The sequence below is a fragment of the Mustela erminea genome, chromosome 10 (genome assembly GCF_009829155.1).
Source record: "Mustela erminea isolate mMusErm1 chromosome 10, mMusErm1.Pri, whole genome shotgun sequence".
Lineage (NCBI taxonomy): Eukaryota > Metazoa > Chordata > Mammalia > Carnivora > Mustelidae > Mustela > Mustela erminea.
This window is the reverse complement of record NC_045623.1, coordinates 62,982,586-62,999,225: the sequence shown is the minus strand read 5'-3', so window position 1 is coordinate 62,999,225 and position 16,640 is coordinate 62,982,586. Positions and strand designations below refer to the sequence as shown.

General features: G+C 42.0%; 1 protein-coding gene across 5 annotated transcripts in view; it reads right to left on the bottom strand.

The window, feature by feature from the left end:
- The window catches only part of DAB1 (DAB adaptor protein 1), a 1,141,681-nt gene that overhangs the window by 1,005,001 nt on the left and 120,040 nt on the right, over positions 1-16,640 (bottom strand). The window lies entirely within an intron of this gene.

Below are 16,640 nucleotides of genomic sequence, written 5' to 3'. Positions count from 1 at the left end.
AGGAAAACCAGTCATCAGGTCGAATCAGTATGGGAAGAGGCATTTGGGACGAAACAGGTGAACAGCTCAAACCAGAAAGTGAGACCAACACAGGAGTGCCGTTGGGGGGGGGGCGCTGAAGTGGGGTTAGGTGAATAGTGAGGAAAGGACCTGCTCGATTTAAAAAAAATGGAGGTGCCTTTATAATGTTTTCAACTTGAGACCCAGGGCAGCGCCTGATACATATCAAGCATAAACAATATTAATAACTTACTAGTAACTTGATATATGACTTAAGGCAGGTCACTTTCCTTCTGTGCAACTTAGTTTCTCTATCCGTAAATAAAGTGAATATAAATAGATCAATAAATTAAACATTTTTCAACAGAATTGCAAACAGAGGAATAAACAGAGGGCCTTTGAGGGGGCAGCTGGAAGTATAAAGCCCCACCTATCAGCCCTGCTCTTCACGGTAGCTGAGTGCTGGTTTCCTCATCTCCATGAGTCTACAGCAGGGTCTGAAGGCGCCTGGGCCATGTGATCCCCAAGGTCCGTCCTGCTCTGACATACATCCCCATCCTGCCCTTCCACACAGCAATGCCAGAACTTCATGCCACAGTTACCATAGGGCGGATGCTCCCCCTAGTGCTTTTCATGTAGTAACTTATTTAATTCCCAGTGCAGAACAGAAAATATCGAGGCACAGAAGTTGCTTCTCCAACGCTACAGAGCTACAGAGCTACAGAGCTAGTCAGGGGTAGAGCCTGAAATCAAACCCAGTTATCAGGCTCGAAGGTCCAGGCTTTTACCTACAACTCTGTCTGCCTCCCACAATGGTGCACAGAGTGGGCTAGGGTACTGTGCAATGCACCAGAGGGAAGGGTGGTTTGAAGGAAAGAGGAAAGAGAGAGAGATGAAGAGAATATGATCAAGCTGGACTCCAAAAGCACTTGACTCTAGAGGGTTGGCAGCTTCAGAGTGACACTGAGGGCAGGTTCAGGTACCAGGAACCAATCTGTTGCCTTCTCAAAAGTCCTAGGATCACTTTCTAATGAGGTGTTTCTCCAGGCTCCCCATTTTCTAATCCAGAAATGGTCAACTCCTATTTTTAGAGCAAGATCTTAGATAAGGACATTCTCTAAGAGGACTTTTCCAGAAAAATGAGAGATGTCCATTTACCAAAAGGATTCTTTTCCTGGAAAAAGAAAATTCTATGTTTCATGAATAATGATGGGAAATAGAAAGCCGCCCATATTTCCATAGGCCTTTTTTCCACCTTTAATGAATTTAATGAATCAGAATACATATAACTCGATAAAAATAGAACTGAAAAGCCTGGTAAGTATCCTTCAGAGCCTTTCAAACCAGTCATTTTCCTATTTCCTGAAGCCAGCAGTTCCATTAAAGTGGTACATCATTATGCAAAAAATAGAATTTTGCAGTATCCTCAGGAAAAGGATGCAAAAATTGGCAATAGATAAAGGCAAAGGACAGGGGTTACCTGCAGGGAAAAAGGGTTGCATAGAGTTTTTTAGCCATTCTACTGCAATTTGAGGAGGGATAATTTTTCAGTGGATGGAACTGATCTGCGTATCATGGGTTGTTCAGCAACCTTGATTCTTGCCCACTATTTTTCAGCAGTGACTTAAGGTCAGTGTAACCACCAAAACCACCCCCCACATTTCCATATGCCTCCTGGAGGGACCTACTGACCCAGGCTGATAACTGCTGGTGATCAATCCAGGTAAATTCAGGAAAAACTAAATACCTTCATGGAGCCTCAAGAAGCCCACAGTTCTAGTGACGGGGAAGGGTAGACAGGGCTGAATGTAGCATCACCCAAGACCTCATGTGACAGCTGATGCATCATAGGCCTTCTGTCCAAGTTTATCTAATGTAACACAGCATGCAATGTCTACAAAACATAAAATGAGATACTCTCAAACTCTAGGGTCCATCTTGCATCAAAAGTAACTAATTAAATGAGCACAAAACACAATCTGCCAGTATCAGAACCAGAAGGGAGCCAAGGGATCATCTAGTTCAGGAGTAGCAAGTCTCTTTTATAAAGGGCCTCAGTATAAATATTTTAGGTTTTGCGGACCATGCAGCCTCTGCTGTAACTATTCAAACTCTGTTTTGTAGCTCAAAGGCAGCCATAGACAATATGCACATAAATGAGCATTGCTGTCGTCCAATAAAACTACTTACAAAAACACTTAAATAGGGACACCTGGGTGGCTCAGTTGGTTCATGCGTCCAATCTTGATTTTGCCTCAGGTCATGATCTCAGGGTCATCAGATCTGACCCTGTGCTGGGCTCCATGTTGGGCATGGAGCCTGCTTAGGATTCTCTCTTCCCCTCTCCCTCTACACCCCCATCTGCTTGCGCTCTCTCCCTCTCTAAAAACAAAAAGAAAAATGAAAACAAAACAAACAATAACCCCCTCACTTAAATAAATACAAAATAATTAAATAAAGACAGGATCAATACCACTGATTTCTTTGTTCTTTTGCCTCAGGCTCCAGTCTGGCTCCTTGCCTCCATGTCAAGTTTTGATAATGTGTTTATCATGGAACTTTTGGCATTAGTTGTGATTCAAACACACACACACACACACACACACACACACACACACCCCAACTTTCCACTCAAATATTATTTAATTACTGAGTTATTGGTACCCCCTTAAGCTTGAGCTATTGAGGCTAGTTCCTGTCTCACCTGGCCTTAGTGGGGCAGCCTGCTTCATGCTCCCAAACCCATACCCCCATCTCCATTCTTCCTTGAGTTGCTCCCTTTGTTGGTTTTCCTGATGGCCCCACTTGTTGCTAACTTAGGTCCTAGTGTCTTGGTTGAGCATGTTCATACTGGAGGTCCTGTCTTGGCTCCTCCACCCTCTCGCTTTTCCTCCCACTTGGGAACAAGAACAAATCTCTTCCTGTATCCCATGCCAGGCTGTTCTCATTTCAGACCCTTTGAAGCAAAAGCTTCTGCTTCAAGAAGGCTTATCTAGAAATATCCCGAGTACAGCAGACCTGTCCCTTTGTCAGCGTGGTAGGCAGAAAGAGGGAAATGCAACAGAGAGGTCCCCCTCACTGGACTATGAAAGGCTCAGACAGAGAACCTCCATATCCTAATATCTGGGATGTCGTGGGCCCCCAATTCATTTTTGTCAAATTGAAGTAGATGAGCCCTTCATCTAGACTTTTAGTGTAGATGACAAGGGCAGAAAGAGGAAGGCTTGGGGAAGACAGATTTTGTGCTCTTCAAGTGAAAGAAAAGCAGTACTGTTTTGTGAATTTCAGTGGATAAAATGAAATCACTGGATGAAATTGTCAAAGTGGGCGCTGTGGTTAGTGCTGGGCCCAGAAAATGTGGTCACCACCATTTGTGCCCTAAGTAGCTGGTCTATTGCCAAATATCCCTGTGTTTTACCCATTTTTGATTTCTGGTATGTTCCTATTGCATGGGAAGTGAGAGGGCCAATTCAGAAATAAATGACTGCTCTTAGTTAAGCCCCCATTCCCCAAATCCCAAGCTTTCTTTTAACCCATTTATTTAATTTCTCTTAACATATTTAAATCCACTGGAGGGAATTTTGAGGGAGACAGATGAGACAGGTCGCAAACATTGGTATGCACATTAAAATAAAGAAAATTAAACAAAAGATTAATAGGGCAGACAGGTAACCATGTAACATGATTTCACTTTGAAGTAATTTATTTCCATTCAAACTGTGATAAATAACCACCAAGTGATATAATAATTACCCATTTCTTGGTGTCGAATGGGATGTAGAAATTATTCTCTGAAGGAAAACATCCCATGGACTTTCAAAAAGGAATGTCACACATTCAATAAAGCTACAAACCATGACCCCAAAAGAAATTGAATTGGCCTGTTTGTATTCCCATCGCTATGTCTGAAAAGTATGTTCTCGCCCTCCGAGGCAAGCTTCCCTTTCTGTTTGATAAAGTCTTGTGATTTGCGACCATAAAAACTCTGAGGACTCTATAAATTTTGTGCTTTGGCACTCCCGTGTGAGATCAAGCCCCAAAAAAGATGGCTGGTGAAGAAGGCAGAGTCACAAGGTCATGGAACATTCCTAGTTTTGGTGTTTGGCAATGGTCATTTCTAAATGCCCCCTGGGCTTAAAAATAATTGAATGCATTTTGAAGTTAAATCTCATTCCGTTAAAAGCAAGACTCCATCTATAAACGTTCATCAGCAGCCATTTGAAGGATCTTCTTTGCTGGACTTCTTTACTATTCATCAGCATGGGGCTGCCATTGCTTTTAGGACCTAGGGTATCTGGGTAGGTGCATGCACCATTTCAGAGACACAGAGACACAGCTGACATGGGCCAGGAGGCAAAGAGACACATTTACTGGTGGAAATAAACAAGAAAGCAAGTGCTGGATATAGAGTGAGAAAATACGGGTTCTCATCCCAGATTGGTCCCTTGCCAGCTATGCAAACTTGGGCTGTTCACTTAAATATCTCTGACTCTCAGTTTCTTCTTCTGCAAAATGGGGCTGATCATATGTACCTACATCAAACCTTTGGAAAATTGTAATGTGGTGGACAAATTCACTTTAAGTTCCCAAGTGTTTCTTAAACAATGACTACAGGTGTGGAAGGCACTCAGGAGAGGTGGGGGGAGTTAGGATACAGTCTCCACTTCAAGGAACTTTTCACGAAGAAGGAAAGAACAAGTATATGCGACTCATCTCTGCAAAGCTATTCTCACTCACTCTGTCGTTGTCTGCTCAGGCAACCTCATGCCGTGGACTCTTGCTATCCACTTACTTGTTCAGTCATCCTTTTATTAAGTGGCCCATTTATTCAACAGAACTTCACCTATCATTCTCAATGTCCCTGGCACTGGGGAAAGGGAGGTGAAGCAGATCAAATCAAGGAGCTCAGAGCCTGGCACAAAAGAACACAACTTTGCAATTTGCAAAGTACTTTTAATAGTCTCTTATCTCATCCTCCAAAGAACTGTTTGGAGTAGGCATTATTACCGCCATTTGAAAAATGAGGACACTGAGGATGGGGCAAAATGAAATGACCTGTGAACCCCAGAGAGTTTTCAGTGATGGGAATGTTGAAAATGTGGCTTTCCTATTTGAATCTGGTGATCCTTCTTTTATGCCATGGATGGCTTCCAAGAGAGAGGCCCTACCTTGAACTAAACCATCTTGCATAGACCAGGACACCACCTAACTCTTATATAAATGTGCTTTTCTCGGTGGAGTGGGATTCTTATCTTTGTGCCTTCCATCACTGCCTAGGGACCAGCTAAAATAAATTTTCTTCTTTTCCTTCCTCCTTTCCTCCCTTCCTTCTTTGTTCCGTTACCTCCCTTGCTACACATCCCCTTCCCTTCTTCTCCTCCCAAGCACTTATTGAGCACCTTCATATGCTAAACATTGTGCTAGCCCTTGAAGACTAAAGAAAGGGTGTCAAAGTTCTTAAAGGCAGGGTTCCTGCCTCCTGGAGTGCAACACCTAGTGGAGGACACAGAAAAGTACACAGATAATTTCAACATAGTGTGATAAATGCTAGAAAGTAGAGATACAGGATTCAGAGACAACACATAAAAAGGAATCAAACCCAGCCTTTAGGGAGCCAGGGAGGATTTCACAGAAGAGTAATAGCTAAAAGGAGACCCAGAGGACCTTTGTCCGGGCAATAGGGGGCCTATCATGTCAGGCAGAGGGAACCAAATGAGCAAAACCACAGGAGGAGAGTGAGCACGAGGCATTGGGGGAATCCACCGTTTGTGGATGAAGACAGAAAAAGTTGCTCTCAGAGAGGAACCCACAAGTAAGACTGTGCAGATGACAGGTCAGAAGTTTAGACTTCATTCCAAAAGCAACTCAGAGACACCGAGGGATTTTCAGCAGAAGGTGACACTATCAAATTTGATTTTTAGTAAAATAACTGCTCTTTTGAGAATGAACTCAGACAAGGAGACTGAAGTCAGGAAGTTCACTTGGAGGAAGAGCTGTGGTAATTGCACAGGTATGAGATGACAGTGAACTTGAACTAATATACTGGAGGTGGTTTGTTCATTTGAACAGTCGCCTGAAACACTACTGGATAAGTCCATTGGATACTATATCTTAAACTAATGATATTTACGATTTGACTTATCCAGTCCTTACCATAAAGCCAGCCACTAACTAGGCTAAGAACATTACCATATTTATGAATAAGAACAAAATGATGCTGTCACAGTTATTCTTCCTGTTTTACAAATACAGATTCCTAGGGCCCACTGGAGGCACACCAAACCCAGATTTTCAGAGGCGCTGCCCAGAAAACTGCATTTGAGATCCAGCAATCTTAATGTGCTTCTACATCTTCAGACCTGCTACTGTGAACTCTTTCTGGGGAACAGTTTCAATTAATAAAAAAATAATAATTTCAATTCCAAAAATAACAATTTCAATTAACCTGGGCTGCCTTGTGCTTAATGACATATAAAGCCCCCAAATAGTATGAAATACCCCAGTGACAAGTACATAAACCATTTAGCTGAGAGTGAGACTGGCAGAGATGTTGCTTTAGAGAAAGGTGTCTTTGGGGGCCCCAAATGGAATAGGCTCGAGATACAGAAAACGGTCTGGGTTGAAGGAGAAGGACACAGCCAGGATTCCAAGGAAGCCCTGGCATGTGGTCAGACTGCAGCACCACAGCAGTGAGAGGGACCTGAGGCTCCTTCACATCCAAAGGTTTTCAAACTATATTCCAGAGACCCTAAGTTTCCTTAGATATCATCAAGGAGCAAGGTAGAAGCTGAACATTCAAGGTTTGAGCTTCCCTCAACCTCTCTTTTAACTGTTTTGCATAGTGCGTTTGATCTAGAATTCTTTAAAGTGAGGGGATACGAGAGACGGGAAAAGTTAAAGAAGAACTGGCACAGACGACAAGCACACACATGCTTCTCGAGCATTCGTGCACCCACTGGAACCAGTGTTAGCGTGGTGGATACTAACATTAATACACAGCTCTACCTGCATCTGTTAAGGATCTTTGGTTGCAAGCAACAGACATCAGCTCCAACTAACTTAAATGAGTCGTCAGATTCCCCAGAAGATTACTTAGGGTAGCTCCAGAATGAATCAGAGAATTAACAATCAAACTTGAAGGTATGGCAAGAACTGTGAAGCTCTAGGAATCAAAGTAGGGGGAGCTCGTGGACTGACTTCTTAAGACCAGCAACAGAATGATTCTGCTCTAATCACTGAGTCATTCCGCTCAAGAAATGCAACGCCCAGAAAAAAAGCTAGTGCCTGATGCTCACGTATGCCATCAACATGGAAGTGTGGAAGGGCTGATAGCAGCGTAGTGTTGAGAAAGGATGGACTGCCTTCTCAAGCAAAGCACGTGGGGGGAAGTGGAGTAGTTCTCCAATGGCAAAGGTGAGTATTGTTACAAAGGAAGGTAGGATAGAGGTTGAATAAACTGAAAGAGCAGCTGTCCACTGCATTTCCCACAAAGAGCTTAGTTTCAAAGGGCGGTCTTGAAGATACATAGTTTGAGTTCTGCCCAACAGCTCCCAAGTCTGAGGCTTTCTATCTATGAACCCTGCTCTCCTACTCTGTGACATGAGTAGGTACTGGTATACTCCCTACCATGGCTGGGATGATGGCTGGTATGTTCATCACCTTAGTCATGGTGATTGTTCCTGGGGGAAGCGCCTGACCCATTTCAGGCCTATCAGGAACTCTCCTTGGGATATGTAAACTTGAAGCTGAGTCCTCAAGGATCACTGGCAGCTATCCATTCCCCTTCACACTCAGGAAGCTAGTCACAGAGAATGAAGACACAGAGTTGAGAGACAGAGAGAGATGTGGCTTTATTTGAGCCTCAGGCTCTAGTTGTCTGAGGCTAAATCATATCCTTGCTTGTGTCACTATGACATAAGAAAACCTACTACTCTCAACAACAAATAAGCTAAATACAATATTTTTTCTTGATCTAAGTTCAAGGTGAGATTCTATCATTTGCCATCAAAAATATCCTCCGTAATTTAAGCACATAAACAGCTGAACACCAGAGCATCTTTGGGACAAATGACAAATTTGGGACAAATGACAAATGACATTGGAATGATCCAGTGTTTAGAAGAGGGACAAATCACATGCATAATTCTATTAGTTCTCATTTTCCAAACACCTAGATTGAGTCAGGCATGCTAGGTACTTGACATACATTATTTGATTTACTTTTTGTACCATTCCTGAAAGGTCATATTATCCCCATCTCTTAGGTAAGAAACGGAGGCCAGAGAAGTTAAGTAACTCATACACAACTGCCAAATGGCAAAATCTGGATCAAAATCTGACCCTGAAACACACTTTCCTTGTCCTGCAGCCAGAAGCACAGAAGCACTCTTTATTCTTTCCAACAATGGGCAGTTCTCCTAAGAACTTACCCCAAATTACAATCAAATGTCATCACTGGCCCCTTAAACATATGAAATCTTTAAAAAAATTTTTTTTTCACAGACCTGTACCCCTGGGGATAAAAATATATGTTTATAAAAAATAAAAAAAAAATAAAAAAGAAAAAAATAATTTTTTTTTGGTTGAGTCTACATTTGACATTAATGATACTTCATCATAGCTCACTATTGTTTAGGATATTACTGGGGAGTGAAGTTTGCAAACATATTTCAATAGTGCTTCAACCCCTCAGGCCACCAGGACTGTTGCATTTCTCTCTGTGTACAGTTTTTACAACTCTCTATTGTTCATTAGGGTAAGAATTTATAAGCCTGACACCTTGAAAAGGGAAAGGCGCATCACTCTCTCTGAGTTAGGGCCCTTCTGGGAGGGTAGATTGGGGGGCGGTGTGCTCTGTGCAGGAGGCGAGGTGCATGTTACTTGTAGCCAGACCCTATCACCACTACAGTACAGTCTTCTCTGCAGGTGCAGATGGCACCCCTGGGTGGAAGAAGCAGTGTGTCTTAAGTCAGAGAAGCTATCATTACTGCCAGGCTCTGGCTCTACCCAGATGTGTGACCTTGGGCAAGTCACTGCCCCTCTCTGGGCCACCATCTTGCCAAGAACAAAATGAGAAGGCTATTTTACATCATCCTATCCTGTCAAACCTTCTCCGTGAAATGCTGTCGCAGCACAAGATGTTCTGTGAAAAGAGAGTTCTGGGATCAAATAAACTTGAGAAAAGCCACATTCAAGTCGAATTGGTTTTATTATGTTACTAACAGTTTCCTAGAGGCTTCAAAATACTATTTTTATCATCATTATTCTGCAATAAATGATGTAGTATTTTCCAGAATTTTTCTACCCTTTGATAATGAAGGATCCTGATCTTCTATCCAAGAGCAACTTTAAACATCCCACAGGGCATGGTGTTTCCTTGGAACATAGTTTGGAAAACCTTGAATCAGAGATTGTGTAAATGTTTCTCTGTGCTTTGTACCACATAAAGCCCTGCTCTTTACCTCAGTGCCTGTCTTGTCTCACTAAATTCTATTTTTCTAGTACCATCCTAGACCTATTCGTTTCTCTCCATTTCCACTGTGGCTTCCCTAACCCAAGCTCCACCATTCTTTGTCTGTCTCCTCACCCCTACATTCCCCTCCTCTTTCCTTCCACCTCCTCTGGTCTCGCTCCTTTCCTCCCTCCCTTCTAACCACTCTCCATGCTTCCTCTCTTGCTCTGTCATCCTGCCCCCACAAAGCAATCAGAGGTCCTTAGGACACTAGGCCAGGTCCTTCATGGCTTAGAATGCTGGAGTAATATCTTACTGTACTTGACACAAATCCCAAGGCCTTCTAATGGCCGACCAGGCTCTCACAAATCTGGACCTATCCTACCCCCTGATCCAATGCTCATACCACTCGCAACCTCTCCCTATTCTGCAGCCACAATGTTTGGTACCTACTGTTTCCTCTGTCCAGTACTGTCTTCAGATCCACATGTCACTTATCTCTTGGAGGTCTCAGCCCAAGTATTCGCTCCGACTTCCCATTGGGGGTGTCCCCATACTCCTCAGGCAATCTTTTATATGTGCCCCAGTGTCTTCCTCATGGAAGTGTTGACATATTTATCGCCTATGCCCTCTCTGAAGGAATGAAAATTCCTTAAAAGCAAAGCCCTTGTCTGCCTAGTTCACAGCTATGTCCCAAGAATCTATAATAGCACTGAACACGAGCCAGACACTCCGTATATATTTTTCCCATGAGTGAATGAATGAATGCATCAGTGCATAGTTCCCCAATAGACATGAGTTCCTTGGAAACAGAGGTATGTTCTAAACTCTTTCAAGTTCCTACTGTGTGATCCCAAACCTTTCTGAGGCTATTTTCTCGTCTATAAAATGGAGATAAGAGTAGGTACCCCACAGATGTACGATGAAGATTAAGTAGAACTTTTAATATGTTCCTAGCAAAAGTGCCTGGCAAATATAGCAGATCAAAATACAGATGACAATTTACCTCTATGTGAGTATTCATGGAATCCACAGTTTCTAGGGCAGTGCCCAGCACAGAGTAGACTCTTAATAATTGTTTGTTGGATGAATGAATGAATGAATGAATGAATGATTGTTCTAACAACGCCCCAGTCAAGTAGATATATGAGGCACCATGCACACACTCTCAAAGTCTGTCACAATCCCCCCAAGTAGTATAATCTAAATCTGATCCCCTAAACAGAGAACAAAAGCCTCTGGGAGGTCATGAAATACTCTTTCCCTGAAGATCTTAGAAGTAGAGATAAGCCACTGCTCGGAGATACTGCCCTGCCTGTGAGAGGAAGAATGGATGAAATGGTGATGGACTTGCGGTTAAGCACTACCACACGCCAGATGTAACTAATACACATGCTCCCTGTCCTCACAGACCCACAGCCCACTGGGAGAAACAGGCAAACATGCAAAGCCAGCACAGGAGGGTGAGTGCTGTAGGAGCTGTCGTCCTGGCATGGAGGGGGGTGTGGGTCTGAAACAGATGCAGGAAGTCAAGAAATGATTCCTTGGAAACGGGAACCCTCTTACACTGCTGTTGGGAATGCAAACTGGTGCAGCCACTCTGGAAAACAGTATGGAGGTTCCTCAAGAAGTTCACAGTACAACTACCCTATGACCCAGCAGTTGCACTAGTAGGTATTTATCCAAGCAATACAAACATGATAATTCGAAGGGGCGCATGTGCCCCAATGCTTATAGCAACAGTGTTCACAGTAGCCAGACTGTGGAAAGAGCCCAGATGCCCATCAGTAGATGAATGGATAAAGATGTCTATATATACAATGACATATTACTCAGCCATCGTAAAGAATGAAATCTTGCCATTTGCAATGATGTGGATGGACCTAGAGGGTGTTATGCTAAGCCAAAAGAGTTAGTCAGAGAAAGACAAATACCGTATGCTTTCACTCATATGTGGAATTTAAGAAACAAAACAGATTACCATAAGGGAAGGAAAGGAAAAATAAAATAAGAGGAAAACAGAGAAGGAGGAAAACAGAGAAGTAAGAGATGCTGAACTCTAGGAAACAAACTGAGGGTTGCTAGAGGGAAATGGAGGGCAATGGGGTAACTGGATGATGGACCCTAAGGAAGGCGCTTGATGTAATGAGCACTGGTGTTACATGTAACTGATGAATCACTAAATTCTCCTTCTGAAACTAAAAGAGAGGAAGAAAGAAAGAAAGAGGAAGGAAGGAAGGGAGAAGGAAAAGGAAAGGTAAGGAGAGGTAAGGAAAGGAAAAGAAAAAAGAAAAGGAAAGAAAAAAAGGAAAAAGATATTAAATGTTTCCTGGAAGGACTGATGCCCTAGACAAGAGTAAAGAATATGAAAAACTCAGCAAAAAGAGTGGGTGCATAGGATTTTGGTGAAAAAGGACCATGTTGTTGATTGGTTCAAAGGTATATGGGAGAGGGACATGTTAAGGATGATGCAAAGGAGCCTGGCTTGGGCAATCAGTGATGAGTATTGCCCAAGTGAAGGATGTGCCTTCCAAACTCCTCCATGTGACTCGCTAGGGTATGACTGGTGTCGGACCTGAATTATTTTGCCTTTAGCAAATATGCAGCTCTTGAAAGTCCCAGTTTCTCTCTGCATCCTCCACTCTGCCATCTTGAAGTGTCTGTTGCCAAGAGCTGAGCATGAATAGCAAAACTTCAGTCTAATGAGAGTGCAAGAGCATGGGTACATGTTTGTGTACGGGAATCCCTGGGGGGTTCTTGTAAACGAAGAGCTCACTTCAATGACCCTATCATGGTAATTAATATACTCCCAAGCAGACTGTGCTGCTGGAAAAAAGATAAGCTGTGCTTAAACAGGGGCAGATGTGATGCCAGGAAATTTGAACAGTCCTTAGAAAGTATAGAAGGTCCTTGAAGCATGGGGAGCATCAGTAGATAAGAAGGCTGTTCTCAGTAGGAGTTTTCATATACCGCTTTGGAGCTGACAAAGTACTTTTATAATCATTATTTTATTGAATCTCCCAAGCATTATGACCATTGAAGATGACAATATTTGGGTAATACAGGAAGGTGCCCCCCAAACTGAAAGACATAAATTGAATTTCCATGTCATTATTCATAGCAGGTATACAGCAAAGGTATACCGAGCCTGAAGGAGGAAAAAATGGCTTCTGCCATTAGGACAGGAAGGAGGATTGTCTAGTCCAGAATGGAAAAATGTTGCCAGTGCTCATTTCGATGTTACCCACAGAGAGATAACTAGAAGTAACCAACTTCTAGTATTCCAGCCTCATTCCCAGGATATCCCTAATGTGGAGATGGATGCAGAAAATGGTCAACAAAGTACAGCACACAGGCCAAATCTGGCCTCTTACCTGTTCCTGTAAATGAAGTTTTATTGAAACACAGCCATGCCTGTTCTTTTATGTATTGTCTATGGCTGCTTGCACATAATGATTGCAGAGTTGAGGAATTATAAGAGATATCATATAGCCATAAAATCTAAACTACAACCCTTTGCTGACCCTGATGTAGAACATGATACAACAACACACACTGTTGAGACTTAGTGAACATTCATTCTTAACATTGTTTTCTCTGGTCACCACTATTGTTACAGCTATGCCAGATGCTCGTGGTTGGCATCTGCTGTAATTGGTTTATGTCTGTGCCCTCCTGATTGTTAATTTTTAAAAATAATATCCCAATGATAGAGGCAAGAAAGGTAAATGTTCAGTTTCCCAACCTTCCTTGTAGTCAGATGTGGCAGGGTGACATATTTTCAAACAACTAAATAAAGGCAGAAATATGCTGAATGAATTCTGGGAAAGCTTTAGCTTTCCTTCCTTCTTCTTTCCTAGATAGTAATAGGATGCCTGGGACTGAGGCAACCATTTTGTGAACAAGAGGTAGAGAGATAGAAAGATCCTAAGTCCTTGGGGGCATCTTTGAACAAATCAACCAACGCTAACAACTGCCTATATCCAGGCTTATTCCTAGCTGATAAATAAAAGATTCTATTTGTTTAAGCCACTATTATTTGGGAGCCATGTTTGGTGCTACACACATTCCCAACTGACACCATCACCAAGGGCTTCCAGTATTTTAGGTCCCATTAGCAAGGTCATCCCTGTAGTATGAAAGTTATACCAAGCTCTTCCAATATCCATTAGACTCATGTAACTCCCTTGATCTGCTTCAATGCTCACCACCTAACATTTGATTAGAACTTGCTTGATGAATGGGCTCTGAGTCAGAGATAGCAATTCTAGTCCTAGTTCTGCCACTGATTGGCTCTCAATCTCTGAACATTCTTCTTGCTCTCCCTAGATTTTCAGCTTCTTTATCTGTAAAACAAACAGGTTAGACTTCAGTCTCTACTTTTTCCTCCTGTTCTCTCATTCTATAATTTAATCTTCATTCTAAAACTGCATAAAGAAAGAAGGTGGCAACTGTAAATGGGCATTAAAATAATGATGGGCTTCCTGGTGATTGTGTGTGGGTTGATGATAACATAACTCATTGTTTCATAAAAAAAAATTAGAAACTTCAAAGTGGACAGTTCTTACTAATGGAAAATTCAAAATATAAAATTAAAAACTTACAAGAAAGACAAAAGACTGTGTAAAAAATAATGCCTGCTCTGGTGGGCTTCCAAGCCTTCTTTTCAGTAAACACCAACACTAGGAGACTCATTTGCTCCTTAAAAATGGTATGTTCTGGGCACCTGGCTGGCTCAGTGGGTTAAAGCCTCTGCCTTTGGCTCAGGTCATGATCCTAGAGTCCTGGGATCAAGCCCCACATTGGGTTCTCTACTCCGCAGAGAGCCTGCTCCCTCCTCTTTCTCCCTGCCTGCCTCTCTGACTACTTGAGATCTCTGTCAAATAAATAAAATCTTTTAAAAAATGGTATGTTTATCTATTGATATGAATAACATGTAAATTACAACTTTTTTCCCATTAAGACAAAAATAATGGCCAATACTTAATAATCAAGTCAACTACAAATGCACACCAAGTATGTTTATTTGTTTCTCGCAAAACTCAGAGGCTTCCTTTCCTATCAAAACAAAATAATTGTCTGTACAAGTAACTTGTATGCTCAGAACTTTATACTTAAGAGTATTTTAATCTACTTTGCATTTGGTCTTCCTGACAATATGTGAAGGATACGGAATCAGATTACCCCATGATACTATCCCATGTCGCAACATTAGCCTATGTTGCAAATGATAAAAACTGGGATTCAAAAAGCCTCAGTGATATGAAATGGCTGCCCAGGTTAGTTTCAGGACTGAGACTGAACCTCAACCTATTTTACTCCATGCCCAGAGGTCATGAACACAAACACCCTGTCCATACCAGATGTGAGGAACACCTCACATCTCTATAGAGCTCACGTCTCTATCCAGGCATGTCTGGCAGGTGACTCTCTCCAAAGTGATCCAATGCCTCACTGGGTGGCTTCCAGGCAGCAGCTCTGCTATATTTCTGTTTTGACCATTGTCAACAAAGCATCAACATATTATCTCAAATACATAGCCCTGACAGCAAGTTCAATGCTTTACAATAGCCTAGTAATGGCAGATTCTAAAAAAATTAAGATTAGAAACAGGAAAATGAAACAAAGTAGAAGTGAAAGATATGAATGGATTCTCGGTCTGAGGAATCAATAAAGGATAACTATGGTTCATTATGGGTCTCTAGGTCTGAGCCTGACCCTAAATACCAGGCTATCACACAGATATTCCTTGGTTTCCAGGTCACCACTCTCAGAGCCTCTCATTCATTCAGTCATTCACTCACTGAGCAACACAAAAGCAGAGATGTACGAGACTTTTGTCTGGATGGGCTATAGCACATTCAGCTTGAGAACAAGGACTTGAGAGGCAGAAATTAATCTATATTTCTGTGCCTTGATTTCCCCATCTTTAATGATAGTCATAATGGTTAATACTTACCAGGAAATAACTTGATGCCAGCCACTGCTCTGAGTGCTTTAACAGTATTAGCTCGTTTAATTCTTACAACAAATGAGTCAGGTAGGCACGATTTTCCTTTTTCTTACAGACAAAACAAAAACAAAAAACTGAGGTGCCAAGAGGTAAAGAAACTTGGCAAGGCCAAGGCCACATATCTAGGACATAGTGAGTCTGCCCTTCATAACTCAAGCTCATAACTGCTACACTATACAACATGTAGCCAGTTTTATCTAGCAGGACTTTCTGCTCTGATGGAAATGTTCAATGTGGTAGGATCTGGGCCCATAGAGCTAGTTCAATACATAGCCATTAGCCACACATGGCTATCAAGATCTTGATAGTACAAACAAGGAACTGAATTATTTTATTTTATTTTATTTTAATTAGTTTAAATTAATTTAATTAATTGAGATATAAACAGCCATACGTGGCTAGTGGCTATTGATTGCACAGCAGAGCTCTACACTGCAAAATGCAGATAGTAATGTTATATTCATTATAGGCTCAGGGGCTTTTGTGCAATAAATGTCCATAAACTGCTCAGCACAGTATTGGTACATAATAGCACCCAATCTGTGTGAGCTACTATTTAACGGTAGTAGGCATCGAACAAATATTTATCTATAATTTCTTTTCTGAACTGTAAAATCTACAAAGCTCTGAAAACAAAATTGTGTGTGTGTGTGTAACTCATTTTGGCAGCAATTCTAAGCTGATCTGAATTAATTCAGTGGTACAAACCGACCTGAACTGACAGAACATTGCTTATAGGGTTTATTTGTTTTATTTATTGCCCATTTTACTGCAGAAATATTAATGTGTTTGATTATGGTGCTACTCCAAGTCTGGCAGGGGGTGGTACACAATCTGTAATGTATGTATCATATTGGCTCTCTCAGACCTGAGACATTCTAAATTTTGGACACATACGTGACCTCTAACATTTTAAATAGGGGAATCACAGGCCTGCATTTGCATTTCTATACCTGGTTAGCTACAATGGACAGAGTAGAGAGAATGGGGCTTAAGCAGGGGGCCTAAGACCTTGGTAGTATTGCTGTAGGAGAAGGGAAGCAGTCATTCCCAGGCAAGCTGCAGAAGAGGTGGACCTGGAACCACCCCCAAGGGGAGCAGGCAGACCCAAGAATGGGACAGAGGGCAATGAATCTGCTTGGTAAGATCATGTAAATAGTCCTGCAGGGAATGGGA